We start from the raw sequence: 16547 nt of genomic DNA on the forward strand, positions 1-16547 counted from the left end.
GGTTAAGTAGTAAGTAAATAGTGAACAAATAATCTAACAAATGAGAAGACGCACAGAGACATGCAGGAGACCCCAGGAACACGGAGGTGGGGATCACAGTCACACACTGACAAAGCTGAGGGAACTCTAAAAGGTGGCCAGAAAACCCCAGTATCGAGGTGCCTCCCCAGAGAAGCAGTTTGCCAAGCCCTGCGGCTTTAGGCCTATGTGATCTCAGCATGGGAAGGCTGAGGCAGGAGGAGGTTTGTGGGGAGGGGGAAGGGTTTTGGGGGGTAAATGGATTCCTGGGAGCTGGGGCCAACATCAAGAGTGATTTCCATTGTCACCTCGGTGGCGTGCAACCTGATTTCCTGAGAGAATGTGTCAGTTCTCAGGGCTGTACAGCGGAAGATGAAGCCTTTGTTCCCTTGTTTGACCTTTGAGGATGGCTGGGCTGCTCCACAGAGTCATCTGGATAGCAGAGCCTGGCCCTGGCTGAGCAGGGGCATGGTGGCAGGAACAGCATTACGAACATTATAACAACCTCAAGAACAAATAAATGTCACCTGTCACTCTTCCGCTTCCTACCATTTGACGGGGCCACCATGGTCCCTCACTTCCATGAGTTCAGTAGTTCTCTCTGTTCTCATCCTTGGGGGGGGGGGGACGACTCATTTTCCCTAAACATGTGTTTTCTTCTTTTTGAACTAAAGATCCCAGGTTAGTCTTGAACTCAAGGTTATCTTCCCACCTTCACTTCTCTGGGGCTGAGGTGAAAAGCTCGTACCTTGAACTTCTGATCCCCCTGCCTCAGCTTCTCAAATGCTTAGATTACAGGCATGCTCCACCATCAGGTTTTGGGGTGTTGGGGACCAAATCCAGCCTGCATGTGAGGCATAAGGGTCATTGTTTGGTTAGTGTTAAGACAGAGTGACTCTGTAGGCAATTGCTGGCTTGGAACTCACATATGATTGAAGCTGACCTCAAGTTCTAGGCAATCCCCCTGCTTCAGCCTCTTCCAGTGCTGTGGTTGCAAAGGCAATGTTTTTCTCCCGTGGAGATAATTCTCTTTTGGGATAAATATGTAAGATTATAGCTAATGAGCTGTACAGATGTCAATGTCTGTCTGATTTGTAAATCCAACCAGAACCACTTGAGCTATGGCTAAACATAACAGCAATCACATGCTAAACCTGAGCAGAAAACAACGTAAACTGTCTTTGTGAGCTTAGGCTAGGTTAGGACACAAAAATCATATACCAAGAAACAAAATTAAATGACTTAGAAGATAAAGATTTAAACATCATCTTCTCTGACTCTGTTAAGAAAAAGGAAAAAAAAATCAGGAAATGGTACATGTGCGCGCTGTGCGTGTGTGATTTGTAAATCATTTGTCTGACCGGGAACGTGGGTCTAGAATATTACAGCAGTCTTTGAAGTCAGTCAGCAGAATACAAATGACCCAATTAAAAACCGGGCAGAAGATTTTTGTTAATGGATCCTCCGCAGAAGACGCAGCAGAGGCTGCCCAGTCTCAGTAGCCTCCAGAACATAAATGGGAACTCTCAGTTCATGGTTGTTCCTATCCTTGCCTGTGTATCAGATTCCAGGTCAGCTTGGGCTACGTAAGACCTTGTCTCAAATCAGAACAAAAATAGGGAGGGGGTGGCAAGATGGTCGGGTGCCCTGCTGCCAAGACTGATGACTTAAGTTTACTATCCTGGTACCCACAAGGTGGGAGGCGAGAACCAACTTCCTCTAGTTGCCCTTTGACCTCCACATGTGCAAGGTGACATGCACATACCTACCCACAGAGTCTTGCTTGCTTTCAAGGTGAGTGAAGCAGAAAGAAACCATCATGGCGCCAGCATGGGGCAGATCTGGGAGCCAAAGCCCCTAGGGGAGTTATCTCAGTGCTCAGTTGGCTGCAGAAAGGGCTCTAAGGCTGTTTAAGCCCCTGGGACGAGTCTGGACTTGCAGGTGCTGTCGACTCCAAGAAGTCCTTGATTCCTAGGAGAAAGTTCCTCAAGAAGCCTTCTCCAGTAGTAACTTTATCTCTAGAACAATAGGCTTTCCTCCAGGGCCCAGGGCGGGACACAGGAATCTTTGGCTTGTGAGCCTCACACGCCCCCTTTCTTTAATCTCCTCGGCTGTGTGTCTGGGAGATAGGCCAGAGGGATGCTAATGTCCCCAGGATCTTAGAGGGAATGATCAGCTGCTGGCTTCAAAACACTCCAGCCAGCTTGAGAGGTGGAGGAGGGATCAGAGAAACCTCCAGGGCTAGAAGTAGCCAAGAATGGGCGATAAGGAGAGTCTGGAGTCTAGGTGTTCATCAAAACAGTCAGGGAGTCGCTGGGGGCACTGGGTCTGCTCAGCTGCCTCAGTCACCCGACAGGGCTTCCAGCTCCTGTCTGGGGGACCAGGAAGGAGGGCTTGGGTTTCTCCTCTGAAAAAGAGAAAGGAGAGAAAAAAAGAGGAGGCTGCTTGCTAAGTGAACTGGGAAAGTGAAATAGATTTCATCAAAGGGAATCAATCAGGAGGAAGGAAGGAGGAAGCTGGGTACTCAGCAGAGTCTCCCCCCCCTCCCCCCAGGCCCAGGGGGTGGGACCAAGTTCCCATTTGGCCGATAAGGACAGAACACCTAGGAGGTTAAACCTCTTGCCCTCTGGCCGTGGGCTGTAAAGATAAGAAATCAAAGCTGGACTTTTCCATTTTGTTCCCTCTGTCCACACTCATTTAAGTGATTTCATTTATTGGGTTGGTTGGTTAGTTACCTAGATTTTTTTTTCTTTTCTTTTTCCCCCAATACAGTCTTGCTATGTAGCCCAGGCTGGCCTGGAAGTCTCAGTATCCTTGGTGTGGGATTACACACTACAGCTCCAGGATTCTCTTTTGGGTCTGCTATCTGCTGTGTGGTTCTCCCTGGGGCTCCTGACCTCTCTGGTCCTGTTTACAACCACAGCTGGTCTTGCTCAGTCTGTGTCCTCCTGCTGCCAGCTGCCTTCTCCCCTCCCCTCCCACAGTTAGTCGTGTTTCCCCTAGTTCACCTGTCTTCCAGACTCTCACATAGAAGGAAGGAAGCTCTTCCCTCCTCTGACCTTTAATCTCAGCTCTTGAGAGCCAGAGACAGGTGGGTCACTGTGAGTTCGAGGCCAGCCTAGTCTATGGAGTGAGACCCTGTCTCAAAAACAATCCCGAGTAGGAGTCAAACCAGCAGAAACCACAGGTTGTCATGCCCGTGGATGGATGGGGACGGAGAGGATTAGCACACACAGGCAAGGAGGAAGAGGCAGGGAACTAGGGAGCATCCAGCATCTTGCCTCCCCCCCCCATCCTGCCCAGCTGCTTGGAGTGCAGGCCAAGGTGAGGGGCGCAGTACTCTCCAGACTCCCGCTGGGCGGCGAGTGTGGATTTTGTGTTTACATCTTCTCCTTTGAAGGCTGCTTGGGAAAAGCAACAGCTCTGGAAGGAGGCAACAAACATATTGTCTTCTCTTCTCTGGCCAAGAGAAATTTTAATCACCCTGCAGAGTAATGGGCTCAGAATAGCAGAATAGAAACAGTGCTTAAAATACTTGCATGGGTGGATAAACACGGCGTGGGGAGAAAGAAAAAAAAAACCCACTGGGAGGCTGCCTCATCCTTTGCACCAGCTTGTACAACTGCAAGGACAGAGGCTCCTTGCCTAGCAGAGGAGCAGTGCTGTGGAGCCAGGATGCCTGCATTTTAAAGTGAATCCCCGCATCCCACGGGGAGGGGAGCACCCATCCCCAGGGTGCTCCAGCTGCTCACTCTCCAGTTTGGACCTGTCACAAAGTGAAGAGAAGCAGACACAGAGTCCCCTGTTTGATTCCTACACAAAGTCCCCGTTTGATTCCTAGCACCACAGAATCCCAGCACTTGGGAGGCGGAGGCAGGTGGATCTCTGTGAGTCCCAGGCGAGGGTGGCCTACGTAGTGAGTTCCAGGACACCCTGGTCTACAGAGCTACATAGTGAGACACTGCCTCAAATAAATTTGTTAAAGAGAGACACTTTGTGACAGGTCCAAACTGGAGAGTGAGCAGCTGGAGCACTCTTGGGATGGATGCTCCCCCTCCCACCTGCCCCCCCCAAGAATGTTTTAGCACCTAGTACATACCTAATATACATACCAACTGAAGTGCTTTGGATCTCTTGAAGGCCCGTTTACTGAGCCAGGCGTGGTGGTGGCACACCTCTGTAAAAACACTTACTAGGGAGGCTGAGGCAGGATGATTTCTTTTTTTTTTTTAATTTTTATTTATTTATTAAAGATTTCTGACTCTTCCCCGCCACCGCCTCCTATTTCCCTCCCCCTCCCCCAATCAAGTCCCCCTCCCTCGTTAGCCCAAAGAGCAATCAAGTTTCCCTGCCCTGTGGGAAGTCCAAGGACCACCCACCTCGATGAAAGGAGACAGAGACCCACGTTGGAGCACCGACAGAAATCTCAGGTCCAAATCAGGAGCAGAAGGAGAGAGACCACGAGCAAGGAACTTAGGACCGCGAGGGGTGCACCCACACACTGAGACAATGGGGATGTTCTATCGGGAACTCACCAAGGCCAGCTGGCAGGATGATTTCTTGAGCCTGGAAGTCTACAGTCTGGGCATTCCAGTGTGTCTCCATCTTGAAAAGAAACAGCAGGGCCGAGGAGGGCTACGTGTGTGAAGACTAGCCCACTGAACTCTCCCAGAATATCCACGGCTACTTGGTAACTGAAAGAGGTATAAAAAACCAGGCAATTTATTTATTTGTTTGTTTGTTTATTTATTTGTTTGTTTTATTATATATTTTAAAAAGGTTTATTTACTTATTACCTATACAGTGTTCTTCCTGCATGTATGCCTGCACACCAGAAGAGGGCACCAGATCTCATTACAGATGGTTGTGAGCCACCATGTGGTTGCTGGGAATTGAACTCAGGACCTTTGGAAGAGTAGCCAGTGCTCTTAACCACTGAGACATCTCTCCAGCCCAAAACCAGACAATTTAAAAAGGTAAAGTGATTTCTCCGAAAGCAAGAGTCAAGGCCAGGAAAATCCAATCCTCCCCCCCCCGCCCCTCCCACCCCCAGCCCCGGCCCTTTTTTTTTCCACCAAATTCCAGGATCTTCTCAGTTTGCCACAGGGCAGAGAACTGAATCTCCCAGCAGGGTGAGAATGTGTTTCTTGCCACCTTCAGGCCCTACACACGACGTAAATAGCCTGAAGTACAGTAGGGTGTGGTGGCACGTGCCTGCAATTCCAGTGCCAGAGAGTCTGAGGCCTAAGGATTCTCAGTTTGAAGTGAGTCTGGGTTAGGCAGAGAAACTCTATGTAATGGTCAAACCAAAACAAACAAAAATTAAAACAAGCCCCAGATGCTAGGAGCTCTGGGTGGGTGGGAGTCTCTCTCTTGGGATCTTCAAGGACTCCTAGAAGTTGTAATCTCCAGTTTCCAGACACACCGCACGACACACTACACACACTGAGACACGTACACCACACGACACCAGTCTCTGCCTGGGACTGGCCTTCGTGGCCAGCTGTCCACTGTTGCCACTCCGGGACCTGCGCTGTTTTGCCATAACACCTTCTCAGAATAAAGAATATGTGGGTGTGTCTGTGAGGATGGTCTCAGGCTAGCCTGAGGTCCTGGAAGAGGACTGGGAAAGGAGCCTAGGGCAGTGAGCCTTTGCTTAGCTTGCAGGAGACCTTACAAAGCAAACCAAACAAAAACAAACAACAACAAACACCCCACACTCAAAATACAAACAAAACAAAAAATCCAACAGACAACCTTCCAAAGCCCCGCCCCCCAAAAAAAACCGAGAAACAAAGGTGGCAAAATAATAGGAAAAGTGTTTTTTGTTTGTTTGTTTGTTTGTTTTTTCCAGACAGGGTTTATTTGATTAGCTCTGACTGTCCTGGAACTGGCTCTGAAGACCAGGTTGGCTTTGAAGTCACAGAGTTCTGCCTTCCTCTGCCTCCTGAGTGGTAGGATTAAAAGAGTGCCTTACCACTGCCCAGCTGAGAAAATTTTTTTTGTTTGTTTGTTTTTTTTTGAGACAGGGTTTCTCTGTGGCTTTGGAGCCTGTCCTGGAACTAGCTCTGTAGACCAGGCTGGCCTAGAACTCACAGAGATCCGCCTGCCTCTGCCTCCCGAGTGCTGGGATTAAAGGCTTGCGCCACCATCGCCCGGCGAGAAAATGTTTTTATTTTTATTATTTTAATTAAACAATTATTTTGAGATAGGTTTTTTCTGTGTAACTCTGACTGTTCTGAAACTTACTCTGCAGACCAGGATCACCTCAAACTTACAGAGATCCTCCTGCCTCTGCCTCCCAGGCACCGTGATTTAGAGGTGTGCACCGCCATGCCTGATCTACTCATCTGAAGATCGCTTTATGAAACTCTGTAAGCTCATCTACTTGGGAGCCAGAGGCAGGAGTAGCATGGGTTTGAGGTCAGCCCAGGGAAGCTGACAAGATCTCTTTAACTGCACCCCCCCAACGCCCTTAGAAAATCCCAAACAAGCCAAACCACCTCAGCAATGACCCCCCCTTTCCACCCTCAAATTCAAGCAAATTTAAAAAACCTGAAGGGGAGCCTGGCAGTGGTGGTACACTCCTTTAATCCTAACATGCCCGGCTAGCACTTTGTGCTCTTGCTGGGGACACAGGTTTGATAGCCATCACTTAAATGGCAGCTCACAACCATCTGTAACTCTAGTTCCAAGGGATCTGATGGTCTCTTCTGGCCTGGGAGCCCCAGGCACACGTGTGGTGCACAAATGTACACTCACAGACAAAATGCTTACACACATAAAATAAAAATAGATAAATCTTGATAAAAAATTGAAAAAGTGTTGCCTCGGTGAAAGACTGGGCCTGTTACTTGTCAGTCGTAGGTCAGGGAGCCATGCATGGGGCCTTGCCTGCCTGCAAGATTGTAGGTGACTGATGGATAAGTCATAGTCTTCCTCTGAGGACCCACAGGTGAACTCTCCCAGCCTCCAGGGAACAGTGCCAAACCTGTGGCCACACACACAAAACAACAAAGCATAAGTGTGGGGGAAGGGTTTGAAAGGGTGTCAAAAAGGTGTGATGGTGACTGTGGCCAGAATCTAGAATTATATACATGGATATAATTATACATTATATGCCTGGATAAATTGTCAAGAAACAAAGTTAATGATTTAAAATATATGAGTATATATGTATATATGTGTATATACACACGTATGTATATACATGTATGTGTATACATATATATGTGTGTGTGTATATGTGTGATGTACGTACAACCAGGTGGCTCAGTGGGTAAAAGGTGCTTGTGCCCAAGCCTGATGCCCTGACTTTGATCCCTAGGATCCACAGGGAGGAAGGAGAGGGCCAATTCCAGCAGGTTGCCCTCTGATCTCCCCATGTGTGCCAGTGGCACACGCTGCCTCCCTAATCAATAAATAAATGTTACAATAATAAAAAACAAACAAACTGGGCTGTGGCTACCCATTTGCCCACAGAGTAGAGTCCTCACAGTCTTTGCTGGTTGTGTGTGGCGTTAATTACCCGCGTATCTGTCAGTCCACCTGAGAGTTTCTTGCCTTTCTGTCTGGTTCCGAGCATCAGCTTCCTCATTCCCCAGCACCTCAGCTATGCACATCCTTAGCTAGAGTTCAAGGTCTGCTTGTTTTTGAGAGAAAATTTACACACAGGGGACCGCTTTAAGTTTAAGGGCACCCTTCTCTAAATATTGACAAATGCACAGAGCACTGCAGCTAGAGCCCTTATCAGGGGAGATAACATTCTCGCCTCCCTTCCTCCTGATACTAAGCAACCGCAGCAGTCTGTCTGTCCATCCTGTCTGTTAGCTTTGCCTCTTCTGAAACCTGGGCGGAAATGAACTCCCTTGTAGCCCCGTGCTTTTACTTTATCCAAGATAAAACTTGTATCTATGCTTTCTTTGCTTTATTACAGTCATGTACTAGTTCTTTATGGATAAGACACAAAGCAATAGAACCCGAGATTTGCATGCAAGCCAGGCAAGCACCGAGTCACACCCCTGGCCCTGCCTTCCGTTTGGTTGCGATAATAAACCGGGTAGACTCGCGCAGTTTTGATTGTTCCAGAAAGAGATAAAGACGAGGTGGGGTGCTTTGGTTTCAGCTTTAAGGGCTTTGTGTGCACTATCTCCATCTTTAGAACTTAGAAAACTCCCTTCCCCTGGAGATAAATTGACACACGCTTCAGGAAAAAACACGATTGTTAAGCCGTTCATTTCCTAGTGTCTGCATACTTCACATTTCGCTCCAATCTCTGCTGCTTCAAATTGGCAAAGAGGCACCTTGGAACCCTGCTCTGTCTGCAAAGGTGTCCCAGAGGGCGTGACAGGACCTCTCCTAGGAGTGGCTGTCCATTTGAAACTCCAGATCAGAGATTAGCATTGCTCAGTAGCTTGTGACCCCAGGAGGACCACTGTCGGGTGGTGTGATGATAATTTCTAATCGTAGCAACGATTGGTTTTGAACACAGTCTAGATCAAGATTGTTCAGTTTATGGCTTGATTGTCTTCAGCCGAGCGCTGTTGCTACCATCAAGTGTGCTCTGCAAAAACTGGGCTTTCACTTTATAGCCCAGGCTGGACTCCATCCAAATAGCCAAGTAGCTGCTGCTGACCTTCAACTCCTGATCCTCCTGCCTCGCCTCCACCTCTCAAGCACTGGGGTTACAGTCAGGAATCATTACACAATCTTTTTAATTTTTAGTTTTTGAGGTAGAGTCTTTAGTTTCTAGATGCAGCTCTGAAAGAATCAGAATTACTTACTGTGTAGCTCAGGCTTGCCTTGAACACACAGCAATCCTCCTGCCTCAGCCTCCCGAGAGTTGGAATTCTAGGTTTGTGCCACCACTCCCACCTTGCTTTGAGTTTTAACCTGTGAACCCTCTGGCCTAGGGTTAGGGAACTGCTCTCTGCTAGAGTTTGATGAGCTGGGGGACAGTAGCTGAGTTGAAAGAGGCCTCTGAGGGCAGTTCAATGGTAGAAAGATGTGTGTGGGCCGTGTGCTAAAACTGGGGAGAGGCAGAGTTTGGTCTCGGCCCTGGGGTGGAGTCTAGGGGCCCAGTCTCCATTCCTTTGCAGGTTGTGTGTGTCCAACACCAGTGTCTGTTAATCCTACTCCATTCTCTCCTCAGTGCCTGGCTCAGGCTACCTCTTTTTCTCTTTAGGCAATGTCTCAGGCAGCCTAGGTTGGTCTTGAATGTGCCAGAGACTCAAACTTTGCCTCCACCTTCCAGTTGTCTGGGTTCCATTCTGGGATGGAATCAGGGCTTCGTGCATGGCTAGGCAAGCATTCTATCAACTGAGCCACATTTCCAGCCCCTCAGGACATCGCTTGACTTAACTGGGTTTTCAGAAGAATTTCCTATCTGTGGTTTCCATTCTTGTTCCCGTCATTTCACCCCTACAGCCTGAATGTTTTTATCTATCTATCTATCTATCTATCTATCTATCTATCTATCTATCCATCTAATTATTCTTTTTAAGATAGGATTTTGTTATGTTAAGATAGGATTTTGTTATGTAGTACTGACTAGCTTGGAATTTGCTGTATCGCACAGGCTAACCTTTCCCTCAGACTTGTGGTGGATCTCCTGCCTCAGTCTCCAGTGCTAGAACTAGAGGCACGTACTGTCATGCCTGAGCCCTGTATTTTGGCTTTTTGAGACAGCATCCTGACCTTCACTATGTAGTTTAGGTTACCCTTGAAGTCACATCAGCTCTCCTGCTGACACATGCCTCGAAATTCCGTGGTGGGAAGGATTCCTTCCCTTGGGCTCCCTGAATAGCCATCCTAGAATCTGTGAGCTACACGTATGCACGCACCCACGCATGCACGCACCCACGCACATACACACGCACGCATGCCCTTGTACATTCCGTCCCTTAGAGGTCCTCCTGGAGCCTAGTTGAGCCACAAGGCTCCGGGAAGCCTTCAGATTTCTACTCAGAACTCATCTCTTTAGTCTTAGATCTGTCCTGGAGACATTGGCTGGGTCACTCACACCTCCATCCATTTGTCTGGTGGAGCTCAGATCTATTGATTTGTGTGTTTCTGCACAAGCACGTTTGGGGGTTTGGATGTGGCACCGCACACATGAGCATCACAGGTCAATCTGTGTGAGTCAGGTCTCTCCTTTCACCACAGAGGTGTCGGGGCTCGAACTCAGGCCATCAGTCTTAGTGGCAAGCTCTTTCATCCCCTAAGCCGTCTCATGGACCCCTGGCATGGGTTTTGATGTGCAGAGTCCAAAGAGACACCTTGATAGGACTGAGAAAATGACAAAATGAGAAAGTGATTGCCTTTTTCCTCTTCAAGTCTTTTGTGTATTTTTTGGTGACCTTGGCTTCTGGCCACTCAGTTTCAGGGATAAAGTTCACAGATCTTTGTCTCCTCTACTTTATAAACGTTAGACTTTGCCTGGATGTGTTTATTTAATTGATACAAGAAAAGTAAAAGCAAAGTAAATGATGAAGAAAAATGAATAAAGGAGAGGGCTGGGGGTGTGGCTCAGTCCTAAGGTTCCTGTTGGGCGTGAACAAAAACTGCGGTTGTCCTGTCTCTAGCAACACACCTCTTCCCCCCCAATTCTAGCAAAAAGTAGAGTCTGGCTTCAAAGGCAGGTGTGCAGGACCCAGACACACTCAATTGCACAGTGACATCAGCATGCTCCAGGAAGACCAATGCCATGGGCACCAGCATCTTTCTTCCTCATTTGCCCTGTGTCACCTCAACTTCCCCTTCAGATGCCGATCCTGGTCCCCATAATTAGGGGGGAGATATCTATCTGGCTGTCTATTTTTTTTATCTACTGTCTAGCTATCACCATCAATCCTATCTACCTATCACCCATCTTATCTATCTATCTATCTATCTATCTATCTATCTATCTATCTATCATCTATCTATTACCTACCTAATCTATTTATTCTATCTATCTATCTATCTATCTATCTATCTATCTATCTATCTATCTATCCTGTAAGTGGCTTTTCATCCAGACCCTAGGTGAGTATCTGGGCCTCAGGGGTCCATCTGACTCTCATATCTAATGCTTAGAATCTTGATTTAATTGGGTCTGAAAAATACCCATGTTTGTGAAACCAGATTTTTGCATTATTCTGTGGAAAAAGACACAGGATACTACCCGTTTTTCTTTTTCTTTTTTTTTTCTTAGCCAGCCTTGCTTGTCAGTGGATTGGCAGAATGGGAAGCAGAGCATCCCTTGTTTTTCCTCATTGGAAAGAGAAGGTATACCCATCTCACAGCGCCACAGTGGAGGTTAAGAACGAGAAAAATATTTCCCGTGCATTGGGTATTCATTACCTGCCAGACACTGTGCAGCAAATAGTTCTAGGCTCCCACGGATGCACTAAGTAGCTGAGCGCACACAGCAGGGTCATAGAAGTGCACATTTCCTCGCAGCGAATGTATCCCAGCGGCCGAGTAACTAGCTTGCGGTGCCTGGGGTCCAGGTGCGATCCTTGTCCTACAGGAAAGGAAAAAGCAAAGGGAGGGATTGAAAAGTCTGAACCCTGTAGTGAATCCTGCAGTTCTACCAGCAGAGAAGAGTCAGCAGGTAGACAAGGAAAAAGCTCAAGGGCAGCCTGGGCTACACAGCAAGTTTGAGGTCAGCCTGAGCTACGTGGACTGTTAAAAAATGTTCCAAAGTTGAGGGAGCTCGAACAGACTGTTTGTTTGTTTTGAGGCAGTGTCTCTTTATCATGCCTAATTTGGAGCTTCCTATTTAGATCAGGCTGGCCTCAGGTTCACAGAGATCCCCCTGCCTCTGCCTCCTGGATGCTGAGGTTAAAGGAGCAGGCCACCATTCTTTTTTTTTTTTTTTTTTTTTTTTTGGTTTTTCGAGACAGGGTTTCTCTGTGGCTTTGGAGCCTGTCCTGGAACTAGCTCTGTAGACCAAGCTGGTCTCGAACTCACAGAGATCCACCTGCCTCTGCCTCCCGAGTGCTGGGATTAAAGGCGTGCGTCACCATCGCCCGGCTTGTAACCAACTTGGGTTCAGGAGATCCAACACAGACCAAGCCCCTTTGCCCATGAAACCATCTTGCTGGCCCCTCGAGAAGACAGAATTTTAGTGTGAATTACACAGGTGCCTGTGAAAATAGGAACTTAAGGATGAAGGAGGAGAGAGCGAGCAGAAAGAACCAGACCCTCATACGGCGCCCAGAGTCCCTAAGTCCATTTGGAGTGGCTTGGCAGAACAGCAGGCCTCAGCCACAGGCTCTCTCTCCTGCCTGTCCAGAAATAGTTTCCGGGAACCGTGGTGCTTCCCCGCCAGCCAGCGGGGAGATAAAGCGGTGTCGCTTGTCTTGGCTGCCTCTCAGTTGACACCTCTGACAGGCCGCTTTGATCTCGGGTTATCAAGGCCTAACCCCGCGCCTGCTGGCCTGCTCTGCCAGCCCCCTCCCTGCACAGGGGAAAAGGGCATTTCAGAAGGTCAGTTCGGGGAGGGACAGGCTGCTCCCTGTGCCCGGCTGGCCTTGAAACATGGGTGCTGCCTCCAGAAGGGTGCCTGATTTTTACTCTGCAGCAGCGATGGATGGAGGAGGGGGCGGGGAGTCGGGGAGAGTGGTCCTGGCTGAGAAATGAGCTGTCCAGGTTGTGCCTGTAGCATGGAGGGTATGCCCGCACCGCAGAGAAAGAAGGGTGAAAGCCAGAACTCCCTTGTTCTTGTCTCAGAACTGCTGCCGAGTCATTGGCCAAACCCAAGCAAAGCTTGCATGTCTTCTCTTCAGACCCGTTTCCAGTTCTCATCTGGTAAAATACAGAGGTTTAATAACTATGGACGCCTCTCCCCAACAGATCCACATATAGAGACCCAGCGTGCAAACTGGATGGAAGCAAAGTGGGGGCTGGCTGAAGAGAGGGGACCCTGGGATTTGATGCCTCTGTTCTTCTCTAATCATTATTATTATCACCCTTGCGTTTGAGACACCATGTCAGTCAAGTCCAGACTGACCTCCAACACACCAATCAGCCTCAGTCTCATGAGTGCCGAAGCCCAGTGTATATCGCCACCTCCCTGGCTCTGGTTCAGTGAGGTTAGTGGGACCGAGGCCCACTGTAGCAAAAACTCACAGACTGGGCGTCTGAAAAATAACAAAGATGTTGGGAGTGAGTGAGATGGCTCAGCCATAAAGGCACCGGCAACCAAGCCTGATGAGTTCTGTCCCTGAGACCCACGTAGCAGAATGAGAAGACTGCCTCCTGTAGGTTGTCCTTGGATCTCCACATGCACTGAGCCGCACGCACCTCTACTTCACACCCAATAAATGAAATAGGATAAGACTTAAAAGAAAAAAAGCAACACAGTAGAGGTGCATAGCCGTGCAGCTTCAGAGGCTGCAGTGTGAAGTGAAGGTGGGAGCAGGCTCTGAGGTGGTGGGGGGAGTGGGAACCTTGTTTGCACCCAGTGTCAGTATCTTTCCCCCACTAGTGTTCGTTTATTTTTATATTATGTGTATGAGTGTTTACCTGTAAGAATGTATGTGCACCACGTGTGTGCAGCACCCAAGAAGGCCAGCAGAGGGCATTTGATCCCTGGTGACTACAGTTCCAGACAGCTGAGAGCCACCATGTGGACGCTGGCAACTGAACCTAGCTCTCTTACCTGCTGAGTGTCTCTCTAGTCCCAGCTTCTGGGGATGGATGAAGCCCTGTTTGGACATGAAGCTCTGCCGCATACAGGTGGTATGGCTTCGGGTCACCTTCCTTCTCCAAGCTTCTTCACACTGATCTGTTAAAAATGACAGAATGTCTGGGCATGGTGAACACCTTTAATGCCAGCACTCAGGAGGCAGAAGCAGGTGGATCTTAGTTCGATGCCAGCCTGGTCTACAGAGTGAGTTCCGGGACAGCTAGGGATACACAGAGGAATCCTGTCTCAAAAACCAAAACCAAACAAAATGATTGAATGCCCGGTCATGTTGGTGCACACCTTTAATCCCAGGACTTGGGAGGCAGAGGCAGAGGCAGAGGCAGAGGCAGAGGCAGAGGCAGAGGCAGAGGCAGAGGCAGAGGCAGAGGCAGAGGCAGAGGCAGAGGCAGAGGCAGAGGCAGAGGCAGAGGCAGAGGCAGAGGCAGAGGCAGAGGCAGAGGCAGAGGCAGAGGGATCTCTGTGATTTAGAAGCAACCTAGTCTCATATCGAATTCCAGGACAGCCAGGGCAATATAGAGAGACCCTATCTTAGAAAACAAAAAAAGCAAAACCAACCAACCAACCAAACAAGACTGGCAGCAAAAGCCATAGACAAGATATAACTGTGGCCCGGCTCATTGGGAGGGGCAGTGTAGGTCCTGGCAAAGGCCTGGCAACTGTAGGCAAATGAATTTGCCTGGGTTTATTTTGTGGCCCTTTCATGGCATTTGGGTTTCCCTAGGCAAATGCTCGGATGTTCTCTTGCTTACATGGGATGGAAATGATGCCTTTGAACTGTGCCCACGAGGTTGACAGATGGGTCAGGCCCAGTTGGTCCTGGGCCGTTTTGATAAAAAAGAAGAGCCAGTGTACAGATGGGCATCCCAGAGATTAGCTGCTTTTGCATGGGAGATGCTTCTGTGGAGTTTATACCTGGCTACTCCAAGTGTGGTTCACGGACCAGCAGCATTGGCCAGGAAGCTTGGGTCCCCCTGCTCCAGGTCCCACTAGTAATAATGAGGGGTTGCAAATTCATGCTTTCTTCTTTTTTCCTTTTATCTTCCCTGTCGTTCCCTCTCTCTCCCCCCTTCCTCCTCCCTTTCTTTCTTTCTTTCTTTCTTTCTTTCTTTCTTTCTTTCTTTCTTTCTTCTTTTGATTTATGTGTATAGATTTTTTTCCCCCTGCACTTACCACATGCTTGTATGTAATGCTCATGGAGGCTGGAAGAGGGTGCCAGAGACCCTAGGATTGGAGTCACAGATGGTTGCGAGCTGCATATGTGGGTGCTGAGAATGGAACCCAGGTCCTCTGCAATTGTAGCCGGTGCTCTTAATGGCTGAGTCTTTTCTCCAGCCCCGACATGTACTTTCTTGAGAGTAAACCTTGATCAATGTGTGATATTCTCAATCATGAGATGGGTGCGTTGGTAGGATTTTGTGGCTTAGGGAAAACACTTTTCACTTGATTAGCCATGTCTGCCATGGGTAGAATTGGGGGTAGGGTGGGGTGCTGGTTATCCCCGTACCTTCTGAAATGTCTTTGCAGTTCTTTTATGAAAATAGAGATGAAGAATGATGGTTGCCGAGAGATGCATTTGTAGCCCCAGCACTTGAGAGGTGGAGGCAAGGGAATACAAAGTTGAAAGTCTTCTGAGGTTGCATAGTGAATTAGGGCTATATTGGATGCTGGTTTAAAAAAAGGAAGAGAGGAAAAAAAAGACCATGCAAGAGAGAAAGAAGGAGAGGGAGGGAGGGAGAGAAGGAGAAAGGGAGGGAGGAAGGGAAGAAGAGAGAGGAGGGAGGGAAGGAGGGAGGGAGAGAAGAAGAGAAGCTGGAGATGAATGCAGAGGCATTCCTCAGGGCAGAGAAGAACCGAGAACTCGGGGTGAGGTAACCCATCTCGGCGTTCCAAGTATTTTCTTGCCAGGTCTGGTGCCGCATTCCTGGGGACACACTCTTAGCATCAGGACCAACAAAAGCAATCAGAACCACCAAAACCGTGATAAAGGACACCAGCCAAGCGGGAGTAGCCTGAAACCAGAGAGCTTAATTTCAATCCAGCTTCTTCCTTTTCCTTGGGGGTCACAGAGCACACAGGTCCTTTCTGTGTGCTTTGCGATAAAGTCTTGCTATGTAGCTCAGGCAGGACTCAAACCCGAGATCCTGCTCTCTCTGTCTCCCCAGCACCGAGATCGTCAGTCAGTGTACATGGCAACACTGCTACAGGGCCAGGTTTTTTTCTTCTTAAAAAATTGTTTTAGAGTTTCAGGTTCTCGCAGATGTCCTTAAAAGTTCCTCAGACTATGAAGTGGTTCCAGCTGAAGAAGGGAAAAGAAGCAGCAGAAAGTAGATTACAGTTGCTAGCAGCCCATAGAGGAGCCGAGCCTTTGACTCCTGAGGCATTCCAAGAGTGGAGAGCTCGGCAAAATAAAACAGTAAACATTCAGGAGGGACCCTGGTGGTGGGGGGTGATGGGAACTAAGCACCCGATTCCAATCCACGGATTTCCTCCCCTCCCGCAGACGCAGGCTGTGTATAAACTCTATGCAAATGTGTTTACTTTGTATTTTATTTCAGTTGGAGTTCACTCAGCTGTCAGGTCCTATGTCAACATGTCAGTCGCTTGAACAAACAAGCGTTGCGAGTGGAAATATTTCAGATAAACAGACATGATGTTATGACATGTCAACCCCAACCCAACCCTGGGGGGGGGAGAGACTGAGAAGAGGGAGGGGGGCAGAGTCACTGGCCCTGGAGGGTCAGCTGCAAATAAAATAGAGCTTTGATTACTTGTGTGAGTGTGTGTAGGGGTGGGGGTGGTGTGTGTGTGGGGTTCCCCTGCTCCCTGGCGTTAA

General features: G+C 48.5%; 1 long non-coding RNA gene across 2 annotated transcripts; it reads right to left on the reverse strand.

Moving 5' to 3' along the window:
* Positions 1-1385: 1385 nt before the first annotated feature.
* On the reverse strand, positions 1386-16175 carry LOC126511653 (uncharacterized). 2 transcript variants are annotated; one of them, XR_007594762.1, is made up of 5 exons: positions 14885-16175; positions 13667-13792; positions 11362-11524; positions 4554-4712; positions 1386-2425 (listed from the first exon to the last, which is right to left on the reverse strand). It is a non-coding gene; the product is annotated as an uncharacterized lncRNA (long non-coding RNA). The 2 variants fall into 2 exon arrangements; XR_007594761.1 differs by lacking the exon at positions 1386-2425 and having other exon boundaries at positions 4090-4712.
* Between the last annotated feature and the right edge of the window lie 372 nt (positions 16176-16547).

This window comes from Alexandromys fortis, unplaced genomic scaffold (genome assembly GCF_014885135.2).
Source record: "Alexandromys fortis isolate MF-2015 unplaced genomic scaffold, M_Fortis_MF-2015_v1.1 scaffold_90, whole genome shotgun sequence".
NCBI lineage: Eukaryota > Metazoa > Chordata > Mammalia > Rodentia > Cricetidae > Alexandromys > Alexandromys fortis.